Here is a 21530-nt window from a genome sequence, read left to right on the forward strand (position 1 = left end):
CTAATCCACCTTTGCAATTCCCTCGAGATGCGTCAGCCGTTCCCAGGCGTGAATTTGCTGTTCCAGCTCACAACTCTGGGAAGTACCCTCTTGTCTTAATGAGGATCAGGTATTATTATTCTTTTTATGACTAACGACTGTATCACTCGTCTTTGAACATGAGTTGTTTCTCGTTTAGGAAGAGAAACCAGTAACCAAAATAAACAATCAAAAACAGTATTAGGTTGATTCCTCCTGCTGAAGGGAAGGAGGCTCCAAAGCTTTTTCCTTTGCAAAGTGGGTGGGTATGGATGGGTGTGGCTTTGGGTGTGTATATGGCCCACCAGCATGGATTTTCCATGAGCTCAGCAGTAACACTGGTTGTGGAAATTGTATTACTCTTCCAAAAAAAAATAAATAAATAAAGGTAAACAGGCTTTTTAAAAAGTTTCTAGACATAGTTTTGCAGCTTCCAAGATTTCTATTAGAATGAAAAGTTAGATAAGGTACCAAGCAAAAACTAACTTGTCTAGGAGTTCGAAAAAATAATTTTAACTTTAAATGGACCTGAAAATTTGTGTTTACACAATTGTGTTCTTAACCTGTAGTTCTATATTTGATATGTATACTTAATAAATTAATTAATAAAAATATTAATAATTAATAAAAATAATAATTTATTGACAAGTGGCATTAGCCTGCCTATTTATGTTGATTCATAATGTCCAGAAGTAATTCTTACTCATAGCAGAAAATTGGCAGAACTCAAAAATTCAGTCCTTCTCTGCACCTCCCACCCCACAAAATATATATATATATATTTTACGTGTGTGAGCTTTCACTATTAACCCACTTGCTTAATTCTATGAAACAAACACAAAAGAATGTGCAACAAACATTTGAAATTCATTGGTCAGGCCCCCATTACACAAATGTTCTTTTCAAAGAGTAGCTAATATTCAGGGTGGTTAAAAACAACAAGGCATTTTGCCCAGAAGGCAATAGTAAGTAAGCTCACTTGCTAAGTGGTGGTCAGAGTTAATGGGACTACAAGCTAAATGCATTTACCCATGAACTGGGACCAGGTTCACAGATATAGCTTCCTTTCCAATTAGTAACAAATGGGATCATAGCTCTAGAGCTGGAGAAAAGGATCTCACCTAGTCTAGAGTACTCATTTTATAAATGATGAAAGTGAGACCCAGGGAGGTAAAATAGGCCAAGGTCACAACAACAGAACCCAATTCTACTGTACCACATTAAACCTATTAATGCATACTATATTTAATGGTCTGTGCTTTGGAGGTGGGGGCAGGGGAGAAGAAAAGATAAATAAGATATGAACTAAAATAGCTGTGGAATAATTAAGTAGATAGCTGGCTCCAGAGACAGGAAGATGTGTCTTCAGATCCTCTGACTCATACTGGCTTTGCATAACTTCAAGCAAGTCACTAAATCTCTTATCTGCCTCAGTTTCCTCAACTGTAAAATGAGTATTATAATAGCACTTCCCAAGGTGGTTGTCAGGATCAAATGACATATTTATGTTTTTATCTTGTTGAGCATGGCGTCTAGCACATAGTAATTGCTTAATAAATGCTTGTTTTTTTAGCAAGTCTCAAAGAATATAATAATAATTAGCTGATGATCCATTCATATAGATATTTATTTCTTGCAAAGCACAATATTTATTAATGTGCTATGTATAATATTGTACATTATAATGGGTTGTATATAATCATGTATTACATATAGTTATCTATAATAGTATATTTTCTATTATGATACATTTTATATAATATGTTACCTCTACATTTATTGTTTTCCTCACAACTGTGAAAGTAGGTGCTATTTTATCCTCATTTTTTACAGTTGAGAAAACTGAAACTGAGAAAGGTTAAGTGACTTAGTCATGTAGTTCACAAATGTCTGACAAGAGATTTGAACTCAGGTCTTCCTGACTCCACGACCAGCATTCTATCCATAACTACATATTACCACCAATGAAAGATGATTGCATCTATTATAAGTTGCAGAGAAGGTGCCAATATGTTTTGTTAAAGAAAGTTTTTGTCACTGGGAATCTGCTATACCAAATTAAGAGATCCAGATCAAAAAAAACAAAACAAAACAAAACCCATCCCTGAGTAGGAAGTAGACATTAATAAATACAAATCTGAATACAAGTGCATGAGGGAAGGATAAAATGCTAGAGCATTAGATGAGGAAGAAATCACCCCTATACCAAAATATAGGAATACCTTCCAAAAGATATGTTCCTCAACCATATACAAGGCATCTTTCAATGATTTTTTGCTTTCTTCAGGGCTTCAGCTGAGTACAGTCGAAGGAGATTCCACAGAGAAAATGATTTGACTTGAAACTTGAAGGCTAATTGTTGGAATCCTTACAAACTGCTAACTAATTAGAGTTGATCTAATCTTACAAGAAGATGTTTTGGGCAGAACCTGAAACGAGGTACTAAGTAGGACTAATTAATACAAGGCTTGTGTTTACACCTTTACTCATTGGAGTTCACAAGTATGTCAGCTTCACAAAGTAAACTTTGTACCTTTATGAGTTCACACCTCCCTTGAAGCTCTTTGGGCCAGAGAGCACTATGGGAGAAAACCCATAATCCTTCTCTCTCGTATCCCACAATTCCTCTCTCTTGGATAAAAGAAACAGACAGAGGCTCTCGGGGAGATTTCACCGGAGTGACATGAAGAGTGGTGCTGGCTCTGGAGGCTGAAGAAAGCAGAGGCAGAAGCAAAGGACAAAGCGGCAAGAGCTCTTGGAACCAAGCAGAGATAGGCCTCTAAGCTAACCGGGCTATATTGGAGATAATAAAAGATCTGAACTTTTATCACCTGGCTGCATTTGGGAAGAAGATCACCACAGCTAATCTCCTCTGTGATCTTAGGTAACCACTTCCTCATTCTGGCTCTTTGTTTCCTTATTCACATAATAAGGGTCTTGGGCTAGACAGTTCCTTTTTCCACCTGTAACATTCAAAGATTCTGAGTAGGATATCAACAAGATCTTTCAGATGGGAGAGAGATGAAAAAAAACAGTAAGCAAAGATGCAGAGACTTGGAAAGAGTGGGACATCTTTAGGAGACTTAGAAGGAGTCTAGCATCTTTAGGAGACAATTGGCAATACGTATTATCTGGCATGTGTGTATGTAGTATCCAGACTAGCATGAAGTAAGGCTGAGATGGCCAGACAGGCCCATCCTGCTCTGCTTTTTTACTGTAATTACAAAACTGTGAAACAGCTAGGTATTGCAATAGAGTGCTGGATTTGGAAGCAAGAACACCTGAATTCAAATCCAGCTTCAGACATTTACTAGCTATGTGATCCTAGACAAGTCACTTTACTTCTGCCTCAGTTTTTTCATCTGCAAAATGGAGATAATGGTGTCACCTACATCACAGTATTATTGTGAGGATTATCTGAGATATTTGTTATAAAGTGTTTTGTAAATCTTAAAGCACTATATAAATGCCAACTTGATATCCCTAGTTTCCTTCAAGATTAAGTTCAAGTGCTTCCTTTTTCATAATGCCTTTCCTGGTCCACTCACCCCAATTACTTTCTTCCAGTTGTTGGTGCCTTCATCATTAATCTTATCTTGTATATGCTTTATATGTTATATATAGCACACTTAAATATGTAATTGTTATTTCCCCAAGAGAATATAATATACTTTAGAACAAGGAGTGTTTGTTTTTACTTTGTTTCCCCTAAATCTGGCACACAGTAAATTTTAATTTAATATAATTAAGCACTTAATAATCAAGTATTTTAAATTAAATAAAGCATTTAATTATGCTTGCTTACTTGATTGATTAATACAAGAACACTGCTTTCCCTTACCACCAAAAAAGAGATGTTTCTAAGGATTTTGCAAGTTTTCAATATGTAGCTACAATAATATTATGATGAATTATAAAATTGTCCTTTGTATTCAAAAGATGCTGTTTATGGTATTTCTATCAGTGTGCATGAATGGGGCTGAAAAGTTCAAAGCATGACCAGCAGCCCTTTCTACACTGTTGTGTATTGTATAGACAATAAGAGCTTAGCACAATCCTCAGAAAGAGCCTCTTGTCTATAAGGGAGGGAATTTTGTTGCATAGTTCTGTCCTTGATTCCTCATCTTAGATTTGCTGTCTCAGCTTTGTGTGCCTCAGTTTCTCCAACATAAGTCAGGTTAACGTTTATAACTAAAGCACTTGGCCTTGAATGATTAATCACAGTAGAAAATTTCATTCTAAAATAGTTATATAATATACAAATTATAGAATTTTAGAGCTAGAAGGGACAGTGGAGATAATCTAGTTAACTTTCCTTATTTTGTAACAAGCAAGGAACTAAAATTTATTAAGTGCTTACTATCGACAATTAGGGTGATACAACCCTAGTGCTAGGCTTGGGGCTCAGATTTGGCCTCAGACACTTCCTATCTGTGTGCCTCTGAGTAATTAACTTTACCCTGTTTGCCTCAGTGTCCTTATCTATAAAATGAGTTGAAGAAAGAAATAGAAAACCCCTCTGGTATATATGCCAAGAAAACCCCAAATGATGTCACCAGGAATTGGGCATGATTGAAACAACTCAACAACAGGGTGCCAGGCACTGAATTAAGTGTAAAAAAAAAAATTCTCAGCTCTCTCACTCCAATGGAGAGGGCAGCATGCCAACAACTATATACAAAAAAAGATATATACAAGATTAATTGTAGATAACAGAAAGAAGGATTAGGGAAACAGGCTTTAAGAGAATTAACTTGTCCAAATCAGATAGGTTCACAGTGCTAGGATTAGGTCTTCTAATTTGTATAATGGAAATCATGATGTGAGGTCATAGATTTATTCTTCTGATGAAGTACTGTGATTTTTGCTTTTTTGTTTTTATCAAGACCTGTGATTTCATGGATATAGAGGATGGGCATGGGGGTGCATCATACAAAGTGTGTCACACTGTCTTTTAGGCTTTTTAAATTTTAACCTTGATATAAAAACCGACAGCAAGGTGGTAGATAGAGTCCTTAGATCAACAAACAAAAATGATCTGAATTAAAATTCATCCTGAGACACTTCCTATCCGTGTAACCCTGGGCAAGTTATTTAATCTCTGCCTCAGTTCTATAAAGTGGGGATAATAATGGCATCTATTTCCCATGTATGAGTATACTATGAAATAATATTTTAATGTGCTATGCAAATCTTAAGATTGTCAAAAAAGACTATTTTATGGAGAATTTACACAAGACAAGTACTCATGTGGTGGTCAGAAAAAGCCATACAAGGACACTCTCAAGATCTCTCTTAAAAACTTTAAAATTGCATGGGAAGAGACATTGGAACAAGACCACCCAGCATGGTGTACCCTCCTTAGAAAAGGTGGTGTGCTGTATTGAAATACTCAAGAGAAATGGAAAATGAACAGTTAGAGAATTCACCCCAAATGTTCATATTGGACAGTTTGTGCCTGATCTGTGGCAAAGCATTTTGGGCTCATATTGGTTTGATCAGCCACAATCAGATACACTGTAGCTTGACTCTAATATAATGATGTCATTTTGGTCCTCTTCGAATAGGAAGGACAACAACCAACCAAGCTGCTATTTAAATACAAGCTATTTGTTGTCTTGGGAAAGGGGGGAGGGGATTCTTAAAATGAATGTTGAAAACTATCTTTACATATATTTGGGAAAATAAAATACTATTGAGAAAAAAATAGATACTAGCTATTATTATGTCATGATTTTTTCTGTAGTATATCAGTATAGTGAACTACCAATAAATGAAATTACTTATAAAAAGAATGACGCCATGTGTCATAAGGCAGGACTTCTTAAACTTTTTCCACTTGCAATCCCTTTTGAAGAAATTTTTACCTGACCCTAGATATATAGGAATACAAAATAAATATACAAATCAAACCGACTGTTAAAAAAATGTTGATTTCACAACCCTTACATTCAATTATGAGAATCCCATATGGAGTTGTGACCATAATTTAAGAATCTAGGTTGTAAGGCACCAGTTCTGCCTAGTTCCGTTTTTCTTTTTGGTGAGGCAATTGGAGCTAAACCCAGGATCACATAGCTAGAGGCCGAATTTGAACATAGGTCCTCCTGATGCTAGGGCTGGTAACTACTGTGCCATTTAGCTAACCCCTCTGGCCTAGTTCTATCACCCTGTTTGTTTGTTTGTTTTAATGTACACAGACATGTACATGAATGCTTTCCACCTATGATTTCATTCCTCTTTTGTTTCATTTTCCAGGTATATGGTCATTTCCAAAATGGACCCTTCACATAACTCAACAGTATATGCAAATATTCATCTTTGGAATTTGTTAGGTTGTTCCTGTAAGATTCCATCACTTTAATCTGAACCAGAAAGCATATGACCAGTTTAAATTTGCTTTTGTGAAAAGAGGATATCATTTGTAAATAGAGGTAGTGTGTTATAATGAAAGAACAAAAAATGCTAGACTTGGGAATTATGAGTTAATGTGACTTCTCATGTTTATCAGCAGATCATTTAACTTCCTTGAACTTTTGTTTCTTCATCCAAGGTAGATACAATAGTACTTGCCTATGGGTTGCTATGGGGATTAAAGGAGATAATATATGCAGAGCACATTGTTAACATGAAATAGCTACCCCAAAACATTTTCACTTGGAAAATTGCCAGGAACTTGGAATGATATTGTAGGGTATCCGTATCAACCAAACTGACTGAGGGAGAAAGTAATAACAGTATGCTCTTCTGCTTATGATAAAATATCTTGATTTTCATTCCAGAGTTTCAAACAGCTTATAAATACTAACTCATTTATTTTTACAACTTCTTAGAAAGGAGATATGATCAGGGCCATTATTGGCACTTTTCAAGAAAGAGGAGAAGCCAAAGATGAGTAATAATGATTAAGAAGTTTTTGATGTTTACCTCATCTTTTCCTTTCCCTGATCGTAGGTTGGTTTTAAAATAATGCTCATTTAAAATATATACTAAGTCTTTAAATTCCAAATTGTATAATACTGTACATTTATACCCATGCCCTTACTACAAAGGCTCCAAATTATGTTCATGAACATTAACTCATTTATTGTATCTTTATAATTTTCTTGTAAATTAGTTTTTGTGGAGTCATTGGTCTGCCTCCAATATTCAGTATCAAACATCTGATGATTCAGAAGATTATGTGTAGATATAGACCTACTAAATATATTTCCTGCTTCTTTTTTTCTATCTTTGTTGTTTTCTAACCCTGTTTCTAAGACAAATTGTTTTTTGTTTTGTTTTGTTTTGTTTTTAATTTAATTTAATTTTATTAATTTAATAACTTTTTATTGACAGAACCCATGCCAGGGTAATTTTTTACAGCATAATCCCTTGCACTCGCTTATGTTCTGATTTTTCCCCTCCCTCCCTCCACCCCCTCCCCCAGATGCCAAGCAGTCCTATACATGTTAAATATGCCATAGTATATCCTAGATACAATATATGTGTGCAGAACCAAACAGTTCTCTTATTGCACAGGGAGAATTGGATTCAGAAGGTATAAATAACCCGGGAAGAAAAATTAAAATGCAAGCAGTTTATATTCATTTCCCAGTGTTCTTTCTTTGGGGGTAGCTGCTTCTGTCCATCCTTGATCAATTGAAACTGAATTAGCACTCTTTATCGAAGAGATCTACTTCCATCAGAATACATCCTGAAACAGTATCGTTGTTGAGGTATATAATGATCTCCTGGTTCTGTTCATTTCACTCAGTATCAGTTCATGTAAGTCTTTCTAAGCCTCTCTGTATTCATCCTGCTGGTCATTTCTTACAGAACAATAATATTCCATAACATTCATATATCACAATTTACCCAATCATTCTCCAATTGATGGGCATCCATTCATTTTCCAGTTTCTAGCCATTACAAAAAGGGCTGCCACAAACATTTTGGCACATGAAGTCCCTTTCCTTTCTTTAGTATCTCTTTGGGGTAGAAGCCCAGTAGTAGCACTGCTGGATCAAAGGGTATGCACAATTTGATAACTTTTGGGGCATAATTCCAGATTGCTCTCCAGAATGGTTGGATTCGTTCACAACTCCACCAACAATGCATGTGTCCCAGTTTTTCCACATCCCTTCCAACATTCATCATTATTTTTTCTTGTCATCTTAGCCAATCTGATAGATGTATAGTGGTATCTCAAAGTTGTATTCAATTTAATTTCTCTGATCAATAGTGATTTGGAACACTCTTTCATATGAGTGGAAATAGTTTCAGTTTTATCATCTGAAAATTGTCTATTCATATCCTTTGACCATTTATCAATTGGAGAATGATTAAATAATTCTATTTTTGAAAACTCAAAACAAGATCTGAGTAAATCCAAAATAAGTACTGGGAGAGATCTAAGCATTCCTTATTGTCATGCCATATTTGACTTTTTGGGTTAGGCAATTTTTTTAGCTGAAAACTAGGTTCGGACAATATCAATAAATGATAATCCATAGTATCTTCAAGTCTACTGATTAGACTGTAACCTATGAGCAACCTACCTACAACAGCACAAAATCAAATACTAAACCCACTGGACTTTTCTTAGTCTTCAGCCTTTATTTCTGACCTTGGAGTAATTGATAGCATGTACCATTTCATTCTCCTAAGTATCCTCTTCTCTCTGGGTGCTCTCCTTTTTTTCTGGTCCATTTCTTACCTGTTTGGCCATTCATCATTCTCTTCTGAAGGACCTTCACACACTTCTTGCTGTGAGTATAATCCAAGTTCTGTCCCAGGATCTTTTTTTTTTTTTCTCTTTATGATCTACCCATCATTTCTTTGCTTTTTATATAACATCTATATAAACAACTACTGGATCCTTGGTCAGTCTCATGCCATTCAACTCCATGTTGTATATATCTCCATATTCCAAAAGTATCTCAACATGTGAAAAGCAAAACTCATTTTATTTTACCCCTAAACTCTCCTTTCTAACTTTCCTGTGACTCTTGAAGGTACCATCATTCTCCCAGTTCTCAGTCTTGAGACTGCCTCAAGTAGTCCCTCTCTATCAACCTTATCCTCTATCCCCATATTTAGTCAATTGTCATGTCTTATCAATTCTGTCTCCATAATATCACTCGAATATGTCCTCTTTTCTCTACTCACATGACTGCTGTCCCAATTCAGCTCCTCAACATCTTCTTTGTAACAGCTTCTCTAAGCCATTTTCCATACAGCTCCCAAATTGATGTTATAAAATGACCATGTCACTCCTCTGATCAGGAAACTCTAGTGGCTCTCTCTTGCCTCTGGAAAAATCATATCTACTTCTATTTGACTTGTAAACTTTTCAGTCTGTCTACGACCTGCCTTTCCAGGTTTATTGAACATTACTCCCCTTAATGCACTTTAGCATCTGACCAAAATGGCTTGTTTGCTTTGCATACAATAATCAATCTGTTATTGTGCCTTGGCACAGCTGTGCTCTGTTCCTGGAATGCACTCTTGTCTTCATCTGTGCCTTATAGAATGCTTTGCATCTTTTAAAGCTCAGCTCAGGTGCCTAGCCTGATTCCACCAAGTAGCTAGAATCACCATCACCATCACTATCACTCACAATTCTATTTTATGTAATCTGTATGTATTTGTATTTATTTATCTGAGAACAACCTCTCCTTCTGGAGAATCAGGATGATTTCATTGTTGTCTTGGTATCTTCATCACCTAGCACAGTGCTTTGCACATAGTAAACTAATAAATGTTTCTTGAATTCTTGAATCTGGAAAAATGAAAGAACTAATTCTCTATAACTAATTTTCTTTGACTTGGACTCTGTATTGGATCTTCTCCTCCATGAATTTTGGTCTGTATGTCTTCTTATTTACCCAATATTAATGATCAGAGGATCATCAGACAATAGTATCTTTGTAGTTATATCTTCCCAAGAACCTTGTACCATCTTCCTACTACAAAAATGCTACTATGATTGTTTTGGTATTTGTGAGATCTTTCTTTTAGCCTTTGATCTTCTTGTAGTATATGCTTCTATATCTATACTTTCTCCATGCCCTTCAAATCCTTTCTTCATTACCCTCAACCATAATATGAAAGTAATAAATTCTTTTTTTTAATTTTATTTTATTTAATAATAACTTTATATTGACAGAATCCATGCCAGGGTAATTTTTTACAGCATAATCCCTTGCACTCACTTATGTTTCGATTTTTCCCCTCCCTCCCTCCACCCCCTCCCCAAGATGGCAAGCAGTTCTATATATGTTAGATATGTTGCAGTATATCCTAGATACAATATATGTTTGCAGAACCAAACGGTTCTCTTGTTGCACAGGGAGAATTGGATTCAGAAGATAAAAATAACTCAGGAAGAAAATCAAAAATGCAAATAGTTCATATTCGTTTCCCAGTGTTCTTTCTTTGGGTGTAGCTGTTTCTGTCCATCATTTATCCATTGAAACTCAGGTCTCTTTGTCAAAGAAATCCGAAAGTAATAAATTCAAAAGAAAAGAATAGTATATAATGGAATTTATCAGTATCTCAAGTGATGGAGCAGGAGAATGGGGAAGATGGAGAAGAAGGATTGAAGGTTATAAAGAAAAGATTAAAAAAGGAACACGTTTAGAAATATATACCCCAACGAGATCAAAAGATAGAAAAAAGGTCCCACATACACCAAAATATATCAAATAATACAAAGAAAAGAAAGATAAAGCCAAACTTTTGTTTGTCTTTTGTCTGTTGAACATTTGTCTTTTATTTTTGATTCTCTTAACTCCTCATATTCCTGCTTCTCATACTTGTCAAACTCTGACTCTGGCTTACTCTTACCATCCTCTTTCTCCTCTTCTGATCTCATCCAGCCAAATCTTTCTGTCAAAGTCTCAGCTGTACTGTGTTCTAACAAATTGTCTAATGTCAACTGGACCCCACTGCTATACTTCCCCTAGCCTTTTGTCTTAAAAGGAAACCATGTCTCCAACTAATATTAATAGCTAGAATTTATATAGCATCTACTATGTTAAGTTCTTTACAGATATCTCATTTAATTCTCACAACAATCCTGGGGTATGTCCCCAGTTCATACTTGAGGAAACTGAGGCAGGCAGAAATTAAATGGCTTATCTAAGGTCATACAGATAGTAAGAGTCTTAGATTAGAGCTGAACTCAGATCTTCCTGACTCCAAGTCTATAATCTATCCACTGTGCCATCTCCCTGCCTAAACATAGAAATTCAGTGTCACTTATTAAGACCTTTCTCTTTATCATTACTCCATATCTCAAAACTCTGCTTCATGATCCCTTGTTTTAGGCCAGGTGTAGCTCTTCTCCTTACCAAGGCTAACTCCACTACTTCAGGAACCTGTCCCATAAATCGTTTCCTATTGGTTTGTTTTTATTTATATCTTCATTCTCTCCTTATTCACTGGTTCCTTCCCTGATGGCTGCAAGCATTTCTAAATCTTCTCTAACTTTAAAAACCCTTCATCTGACCATCTTTAAGCTATTATCTTCTATCTTTCTTTCTTTTTCATAATTAATTTCTTGGGGGAAAAATCATCTATACTCATTGCTTCCATTTCTTCATCTTTAAGTCACTTCTGACCTCATAACTTCTTGCAAGTTTACAAATATGATCTCAGCCACTAAATGCAATGATTTTTTTTTTCAGTATTTATTCTTCTTGATCTTTCTGCTTCTGTAGACTCAATTACCACATCTGTACGAGGAACTCCCAGACTGATAACTAGTTCTAATCTCCTGCCAACTGCCTCTTGGACATCACTTGGATGTTCCATTGGTCTTTTAAATTCAACATGGCCAAAATGAAATTCATTATCTTTCTCTTCAAATTACTTTTTATGTTGAGGATAATGCCATACTTAAAGCAATTACAAGGTTCATTATTCAGTCATCCTTGTTTCTTTTCTCTCTATTACCCACTATAATGAATCAATTTTCAAGTTTCAGTTCTCCCTCAAAATATCACTCATCTGACCCTTTCTCATGATCTCTCCCCCAAACTACTAACTTCTTAATTGTTATTTAGCTGTGTCTAACACTTTGTGATCTCATTTTGGGTTTCCTTGGCAAAGATACTGGAGTGGTTTGTCATTTCCTTCTCTATCTTGTTTTATATAAAGAACTGAAGCAAACAGAGTTAAGTAACTTGACATAGTAAGAGTATGAAACCACATTTGAACTCAGGAAGACAAGTCTTAACTCCAGGCCCAGTACTCTACTACCCCTTTTAAGATATTATCTTTTAGTACTCATGTGTGTCCAGATTGTCTCCTCCTAGGAAAAAGCTGAGTTCCTTGAAGGTACAGATTGTTTTTAAAGATTTTATTTAGGCTAGGGATTTGAGGGTTTTTTTTCCTTTGTACACCAAGAATCTAACATGGTGCCTAGCATTTCCTTAGAGCGTAGTAAATGTTGGTTGGATTTAATTGAAGGAGCTCAAGATGCATATTAAGGACATTCATGAAGGTAATTGGTTGGAACCTGGGGTTGGAATCCTAGTCCCATCATTTTCTTTTGGACTTTTGGATAACAGGCAAGTTATTGAACCTCTCTAAGATTGAGCTTCTCAACCTCAAAGAGTAATTAGGGTGAGGGAGAAGAAGGATTTTGTAAGGGTTTTGCAATAATGATTAAAAAATAAAAATGTTATATTGCAGGAACTTGGGGATGTTTGGGGCTCATTCCAAACATTTTGAGATACAAATCATGCTCGCCAACTAGCTCTCCCACAAAAAGCATCTCTTGGTACCACTGTCAAGGACAGGCTACTTTCTGGCCCTGTTGTCAACTGATACAACCAAGTATGGAAGTTCTCATGGCCTTAGATTACAGCTATTTAGTATCAAGTCTTTAGCATGTATTGTTACGTAGCTGTGTGTTATTATAAGTATTACCAGTTCAGTTTCAGTTTGACTTATTGTTCAGGATCTATTGATATTAAGTCTTCTAGTTGTTGTCTTGCCTTAAGTCCATCACTTTTATTGAATGTGAATTTTTAGCTTGGAGGAGATATCTATAATTGGTCCACACAATTGGAACCACACATTACCTTCATTACTCTTACATCCCATTTCATCTCCTTACAATGACAGTCTATTAGATGCCAATGTTTGCTGCAAAGATACATTCATCAAGTTTTATTGTGTTTAGTTAAAAGGATAATAGCATTGGTGATGAAAAAGTCATGAGACATACAAATCTAAGTGACTATTTGCGTTTCTGACTTCATTCTTCTCCTGGACTTCCTGCCATATCTGATAGTCTCTGCCTATTCTGACAAAGTCACCTAGAATTACAAACTTGTTCTCTTTCAGCTGTGTACCAATTCTAAAATTTTTATATGTACTTTATAATCTATTAATTGCTATATCAGGGGCATGGGCTATACAAATGGGGCTTATAGTTTATATTGGTATTTGGAGCTGAGGATAACTACCTAGTACCCTTAAAAAGGAATTCCTCTTCAGGAATCCTTAATCCAGGGTCTATGTTCTTTTTTTAAAATAGTATTTTATTTTTCTAAATACATGCAAAGATAGTTTTCAACATTCATCTTTGCAAAATGTTGTATTCCAAATTTTCTTCCCTCTCTCCATCTCTCTCCTCCCACAGACAGCAAACAATCTGATATAGATTAAACATGTGCAATTCTTTTAAATATTTTTCCATATTCTTCATGCTGCACAAAGAAAAAATCAGATCAAGGAGAAAAAATTAGAAAAGGGGAAAAAACAAGCAAAACAACAACAACAAAAAGGTGAAAATGATATACTTTAATACATATTCAGTCTCCATAGTTCTCTCATAGGATGGCACTTTCCATTACAAATCTGTTGGAATTGCCTTGAATCACCTCATTGTTAAAAAGAGCCAAGTCTATCACATGAACTTGTTCTTTCAAAATATTTTGATAACTATATTTCGGTATAACTGAATTTTATATTTTATTTTATAATAAATTATATTTTATATAATTATATATTTCACTTTAATTAAAAAACAATCTGAGGAGTCTATAGGCTTTACCACACTGTCTGAGAAGGGTCCATGACACACACAAAAGATTAGAAATCCTACATTTAACTTCTGTCTAGTACATATGGTTTATTTTTAAAAATCTATTATTTCATCTGCATAAGTATTCACTCCAACAGTGTAGAAATACCTTAGTACTATCATAAACAATTCCTATGGTCAAATTCTTTTTTTCAGACTTAGGTGAATTTTTTCTAGAGTTGTGGTGTTCTTCTTCTTTAAAATATAATGGTTCTCTCTGGGAGCAGGTTACTCGGGGAGATTTTCTGGAGGCAGCCTTAGTTTCAGTTAAAAGTAATAATCACCCAAATGCAGCCAGGTGCTAAAAGTTTAGATCTTTTATTGTGTCCTTCAATATAGCCCGGTTAATTTTTCTTAGAGACCTATCTCTCTGCTTGGTTCCAAGAGCTCCCTCCAAATGTCTCCAAATCCAAAGCTTTGTCCTTCAGCCTCCAGCCAGCACCAAGGTGGAAGATGCAATGAATCTCTCTTGCTTTCGAGAGAGGGCCTGTGGGCTTCCTCCCAGAGTGCTCCTCTCCAACCCCTGGCAGTGTTCCGGAGTAATTCAGTAACCCGAAGATAAGAGCCTCTTTATATATGATCTCCCAAAGGTTGACTCCTCCTTCTGGAGGCAGGGATTAAGGGAGGTGTGAATTCGGATATCTCATACTAAACCCTGAAATCTCCCAAATGTGTGAACTCCAATGAGTAAAGGTGTGAACACAAGCATTGTTTCTGAGTTCCACTTAGTACCTTGTTTCTTCTGGCTCATAACATCTCCTTGTAGGATCAGCTCAATCATACTGAACCATGCTAAATTAGATAATTATTTTCTCTACCAACTCTAATGACTTAACAATTTATAAAGATTCCAACATAGAGTGATACTTGAATTGTAGCTATACACTCTATATCTATGGCCACACTTGATATTTTTCCAGCTCAGTCACATCTGTTGGAATTGATATTCTGTTAGGCCTAGCCTTTGAGAATTGGAGTAGAATTGGAATAGAAGAACAAGGTAAGCTTTTGTGAATTTATCACTATGATGGAATTTGAAGGGAAAGAGAAAGAAAAGAAGGAAGGAAACAAACATTTATTAAACAAAAACTTATTTTGTTCAAGGCACTGTTTACTTTCACAAATATTCTGTCATTTGATCCTCATAACAACCCTGGGAGATAGATGCTAATATAATCCTCATTTCTATAATTAAGGAAACTGAGGTAAACAGTAAATTCAGTGGGTATAGGAAAAGAAGAACAGTGTCAGGCAGAGGAAACAATGTGAACAAAAAGCCTGGAGTTAAGAGAAAGTTGCTGACAAGGGAGAAAGAAATTCAATTTGTCTGAAATTCAGAATATGTAGGTAAATTACAATATGAAATGTAATTTGAAAAGATGGGTGGCTTCATACTGTTGAGAACCTAGAATATCAAGCAGGAGTTCCTAAAAATCTTTGGTTAGAGGATTGACATGGCCGTAGGCAAGAATATTAAAAAATATACAGCACTCTTGTACTGATATGACATATAGTTTAGAGGAGAGAGTGAGAATCTACTATTTCAAAAGCTTAAGTCATAAAGATATGTACAAGAGGCTGTGGGGATAAAGAGATACCATCTCAGCTGATGTTCAGAGAAGTTATGACTTTTCCTTGATCACATTGCTACAGAAAAGTTAGAATTCAAACCCAGATAATGAATTACTCTACCCACTCCTCTATACACACACACACACCAGGAGAAGTAAAGTATTTTGTTATTTTGAAAGATCGAGCACAAAGGACAACCACTGAGATACACACATACACACACACATACACTCTATGTATATGTGTATACCTATAATTTCATCAGGATAGAGAACTTCTAATGAGGAAAAACCTCCACCTAATATGCAAATCTGCAATACATTTAGGCAATCTATAGTTTTACAGAATGTTGCTTGGGGATACATTTAAGTAATTTATCCAGTCAAAGATTCATTTTGTGTTAATCTGAAGTCTGGCTCTTGAAAACAGCTCTTCCTGATCTCCTAACGTTCTCTAGTCAGTGTAACATGCTGGATATAGCATATTACTATATCATGTAACAGAGATATACATGATCTAAAGATATAATTTTAAAACACTGCCTGTATCTGCCTCTTTCTTACAAACTGGTTCAATAATACCATCTTTAATAGCCTTTTCTAGAGAAACTATGGTTACTGTTGCTTTATCTTTAGAAGTAAATAGACTCTTTGGGGAAAAAAAAATAACATGTCTGAAAAAAGTTAACTTTCATGGCTAAGAGAAAAAACTAAGAGGAATTCCTTTCTATGAGAACTACCTGTGAAGGAGAAAGAGTATGAAGAAGTGTTTTGTCAGAAGTCTGGTGAAGATCTCCTGAAAAGAATTCTTGAGACCTTTGAATTGCAATTTTTTCCCCCTTGAGGTAATTGGGGTTAAATGACTTGCCCAAGGTCACACAGTTAGACCGTGCTAAGTGTCTGAGAACACATTTGAACTCAAGTCCTCCTCACTTCAGAGCTGGTGCTCTATCTACTGTGCCACCTAGCTGTCCCATGAATTACAAATCTTAAAAGAGCTGAATGGTTGGTCTATGGTTCTGCTCCCAATTTCTCTGGACAAATCAATCATGGTAGTGATAGTTATAAGTGATTCTGGCTGTGATCTTTCTCAAAGCTTACATATTGTCAAAATATATAAGTAATCTTTTGCATTGTTTGTATAATTTATTATATAGTATTGGTTGTTATAAGAAACTGTATAACTGACAGCACTGAGATTTAGTCAGACCTATGAAGCTGGGGAATAGAAAGGGGAGAGAAACAGAAATAGAAATAGAGAGAGATAAGAAAAGGAGCAAAAAGAGTTGGTTTGAAGTTTATGGGTTTCTTTCTTTTATGAAAAAGCTGACATAGGAGCTCAGAGTTGGTTGAGAGAAAATTTGTGAAGAAATATTAGAATTTGACTGATAGCCTTAGAATCCAGGAAGTAAATTGATAAGGATATGAGCCAGTTAGAAAAAGGGAAAGAAATAAGCAGTATATTTGCCAAGCACTATGCTTTACAAATATGATCTTATTTGACCCTCACAACAATCCATCGAGGTAGATGATTATTATCCTCATTTTACAGTTGAGAAAACTAAAAGAAACATAGGTTAATAACTTGCTCAGAGTCTCACAGTCACCTAAGTTTCTGAAGCCAAATTGAAACTTGAATTGTCCTGGCCCAGTGCTCTGTGCAGTATGGTGCCATCTAGCTGCTTCACGTAGACTCACAGACCACTACCTAAATGACTTTGGTATTGTCTTAAAACCTGTTTCACTAGAAAACTAAGATGGAAACAATTGTAGTAGATAGTATATTTAGCAAACTGCATTGATGTTATTAGAAGCCACTCAAACTATGAAAGCCCATATAGAAATGTGAGTTTGATCTTGGCCATATGCACAGAGTGTTGGTAGTTAATATTTCTCTGTATTTTTTTTTTTTTTTTGTATTCAAGCTACCAGGTTGAATCTGAGCACAGCAAAGCCAACTTCTTGAGTAATGTCTCTTGTTTCTTGTTTTGCATGTTTTTGGGGGAGGAAGGGTGATTATTTAAATGTAACAGATTCTTAAAGAATAATAAAGGTAAAAACTTGTAATTTTTGTTTTTTTAACAAAACAAAACTTTATAATACATGGAGATTTGACAGACTAGACTCAATTTCTAACGATATTTTCAAAATTAAGGCAAGAGGAAGAAAGATGGAGAACTTTCATTGAAACTACAGACTGCAGAAATAATCATAAAATGAAGCATAATGAGCTGAATGATTGTAAGCTCGCTCCTTTTTTTTTTTTTTGCATGACTTTATGTCAAGACTACCTTTCAAATTATGTATGTAGGTTTCTTCAAGGAAAAGGACATTTTTGGTATTGTTTTCAAAGCACTCAATACAACACCCTACACTACATAAGTACTTAGAAATATTTGACCAGTTACAAAATAAGTTGATATCTATCTATCTATCTATTGCAAAATTGTAAACCTTATAATTTCAGGAGACATTGAGGGCTACCAGCATAGACTCTCTGTGACAAACTTATGTGAGAAGAAATACAGGAGTTGTACAAGGTGGAAGAAGATATGGATGGACTGTGTTCTCTTTCACGAGAAGCAATATCTAGATCCTATGAAGAAGAGGATCATGTTTGTCAAAAACTTCATCTGAAGCCAAACTGAAATGAAAGAGACGCTATACTATAGTAATTCCAGTGGATTGGTGCTGAGCGCAAAAGTGCCTGAAGATGCTAGATGTCCAGAAGAACAATGTCTAGTGGAATAGAATCTCTACTTGAGCAATTTGATGATATTCTTGGAAGCCATCAGCTCCTCTGCAGTACTGGAGGCATAAGTTGCCCCTTTGCATATATGCATTGGTCAAGCAGGTCCCCTGCAAGTATTTTTTAACAATTGTATATTGCAAGTGTGTTTTGAGGTTCATGGGGAAATGTTTATTTGCTACTTTTTACTCTACCATTTCATAAAGTATCTTTATTTTGAAGTAATTGTATCTTCTGGCTTAAAGGTTATCTGTAGGAGTTCACAAGTTTTTAGTGGTATAAAGTAAGTACTTTGAACTATCTCCCAGAGAATTACCCTGCAAATTCAGAGGAGGCCCCAAGCACCAGATTTCCTTTTTCATAATTCATAAACTTCATTAAACAATGTATTAACTTACATTGGACTAGATGTTAGACATTGCCTAAAAATCACCCATTCCCTTAGAGTTATATTCCCTGGGAATGAGTTAGGAACTACAGGAAGCCAGGTGATGTAAGCACTAAAAAATGTTTCTTATTCAATATCTCTTTTTCTAAGAGAGAAAAATTCTTCAATGAAATAAATATCTTATTTAGGCAGCTCTCTTAGGAATTTAAGTTACAGAGGAAGTGCCAATATTCATTGGTAGAAAGAGTTTCTTATTAAGAATGCCTTACACTGATATTGATGAAGACTGAAATGAGAAGGGGGGAGAGGGAAGAAAAGGGAGAAAAGAAAGGAGGGAGGGAGGGAGAAGGGGGAAGAGGAAAGGAGAGAAAAAAAGAGGGAGGGAGGAAGAGGAGAAAGGGAGGGGAGAAGGAACAAGGGAGGGAAAGAAATTGTTAAATTGTAAATGAAAAACATAATATTCTTTCATCTGAAGGGTGATACTGGTTTATGAAATATCTGAGGAATCTTCAATTGGCACTGGCACAAAATGAATGTTAACACAAAATTAGTGTTAACCCCATACTGTGCTTGATTAATAAAGACTTTTTATTTTTTCAACAGACTGGACAGAACCTTAGACTAAGACTCATGTGGGCCAAGAGGCACAGAAAACTCCCCTTGGGAATCCAGACTTGGTCAAGTGCTTGGGAACGGTGTCAGAGAAGAAAAGCAGATTTCCAGCTATGTTAGGTTGACTGCAACACTTATCAATATGAAGCCTGGTCAGAGCAAGAATGGAAGGCCATCAGTCTGTAAATAACTTGTATGTATTTGGTTATATTTGTTTCTCCTATTAGAATGTCAGCTTTGTGAAGACAGAAACTAAACTTTCACTTTTATAGCCAAAGCACACACATACCTGTGTACATATATCTCTTAAAAATATAGTTATACACATAGGAAAAACTTTATGAATAAAATATTTGTTGGTTGACTGACTGACTAGGAGGTAGAAACGAGATTAGAGCACAGACTTGGATGACAAAGCAGAGGAAAAAGTGGACAAATATTAAAGGAATCACATGTGCAAGAGAATCAACAAAAGAAAAAAGTAGAAGTAGTATTTGATATAGTACTCATTTTGTGAGGCTACCTCCTACTAAGATTCCCCACCCCTATTCTTTCCACCCTAAGGCACTGACAGAAGATTGCAAAGTCCGAACCCAGACCAAGAAAAACATGCTTGGACACGTCCATGCTGGAGCTTCCCAAAGGCAGAATGATAATGGGAACATAAAAATATTCAACAAGAATATTCCTTTATTCTTCTACAGTTGAAATACTCAAGTCCAGTTACTTTCTTTGGAGAAAATTTGGAGAAAATTCATGAGAATTTAAGTGAAAAGTTGAGGTCAGCCAGATACACTGAAGAAGGCTTGTTGTGGTCTGGAAGGAAAAGAGTATGGAAAAATTCTTGCTATTCCTAAGAGGGAGGGAAAAAAAAAAAAAAAAACATTTAACTTGGCCTCATCAAGACAAATAAAACTTGGGTGGCAGAAGGGGAAAGAGGAGAAAGAATGTTCTTAAAGTTTCTTCACAAAGTGGAACAATTCTTTGTGAAGTAAACTGATTCTTGAGTTGGATCAGAAGGTATCTACATGGTAGATAATATGAAGATAATAGATTATTTTAAATCATGATGAGAATTTGAATTTCATTCTTTTGATGATAGTGGGGGAATAATAATAATTGAAATTTACATGGCACTTTAAGGTTTGCAGGGTCCTGTCTTCACAAAAATCCCATGAAATAGGTAGGATAAGATTTTTATTTTGTTTCTGTTTTGAGGTTGGCTGTTCCTATTTTAATCAGGATGAAATTGCATTGGGCATTATGGTCTTGATCCCACTGTTCATCAGCATGAAAGTTGATTTTTCCAGTTTGAGCAGATTTGCCCCTTTTTAGACAGACTAATAAACTCTGTTCCTGGGAGGCTGTGGTGATTTTCTTCTTTTAAAATAATATATATGATGGTTCTGGGAGTGAGAGCAGTCGCCAAAATGCTGATATTCTTGTTCTTCTTTATAAATAATACAATATAAGAATGGTTCTTTCTGGGAGCGAGCAGGTTTCTCAGGGAGGTTTTCTGGAGGCAGCCTTAGTATCAGTTCAGATCAATAATTACCCCAAAAACGCAGCCAGGTGATAAAAGTTCAGATCTTTTATTGTCTCCAATATAGCCCGGTTAGCTTAGAGGCCTATCTCTCTGCTTGGTTCCAAGAGCTCCCTCCAAATGTCTCCAAATCCAAAGGTTTGTCCTTCAGCCTCCAGCCAGCCAAGTGGAAAATGGAATGGATCTCTCTTGCCTGGGAGAGAGGGCTTCTGGCTCTCAATCTCCCAGAGTGCTCTGTGTCTATCCCAGTGTGCATATAATTCAGCTGAACTCCCTTCTGCCACTAGCCAACCAAGTGGAAAATGGAATGAATCTCTCCTCAGAGAGAGGGCTTCTGGCTCTTTAACCCTAAGTAACTAACTAACCCGAAGCTAAGAGCCTCTTTATATATGATTTCCCAAAGGTTGACGCCTCCTTCTGGAGGCACACCCAAGGAAAGTGTGAATTCACAAAGTTACAAAGTTTACTTTGTGAATCTCCCATACTTGTGAACTCCAAAGAGTAAAGGTATGAACACAAGCATTGTATCAACTATTCTACTTAGTACTTTGTTTCAGATTCTGGCCCAA

The 21530-nt window shown here is 35.8% G+C and overlaps 1 long non-coding RNA gene across 2 annotated transcripts; it reads left to right on the plus strand.

Moving 5' to 3' along the window:
* The first annotated feature begins 10 nt into the window (after positions 1 to 10).
* On the plus strand, positions 11 to 20780 carry LOC127541304 (uncharacterized). 2 transcript variants are annotated; one of them, XR_007948431.1, is made up of 4 exons: positions 11 to 109; positions 2306 to 2902; positions 18137 to 19611; positions 19983 to 20780. It is a non-coding gene; the product is annotated as an uncharacterized LOC127541304 (long non-coding RNA). The 2 variants fall into 2 exon arrangements; XR_007948432.1 differs by having other exon boundaries at positions 19410 to 19611.
* The last annotated feature ends 750 nt before the right edge of the window (positions 20781 to 21530 follow it).

Source organism: Antechinus flavipes, chromosome 6 (genome assembly GCF_016432865.1).
Source record: "Antechinus flavipes isolate AdamAnt ecotype Samford, QLD, Australia chromosome 6, AdamAnt_v2, whole genome shotgun sequence".
In the NCBI taxonomy this organism is placed as follows: Eukaryota; Metazoa; Chordata; class Mammalia; order Dasyuromorphia; family Dasyuridae; genus Antechinus; species Antechinus flavipes.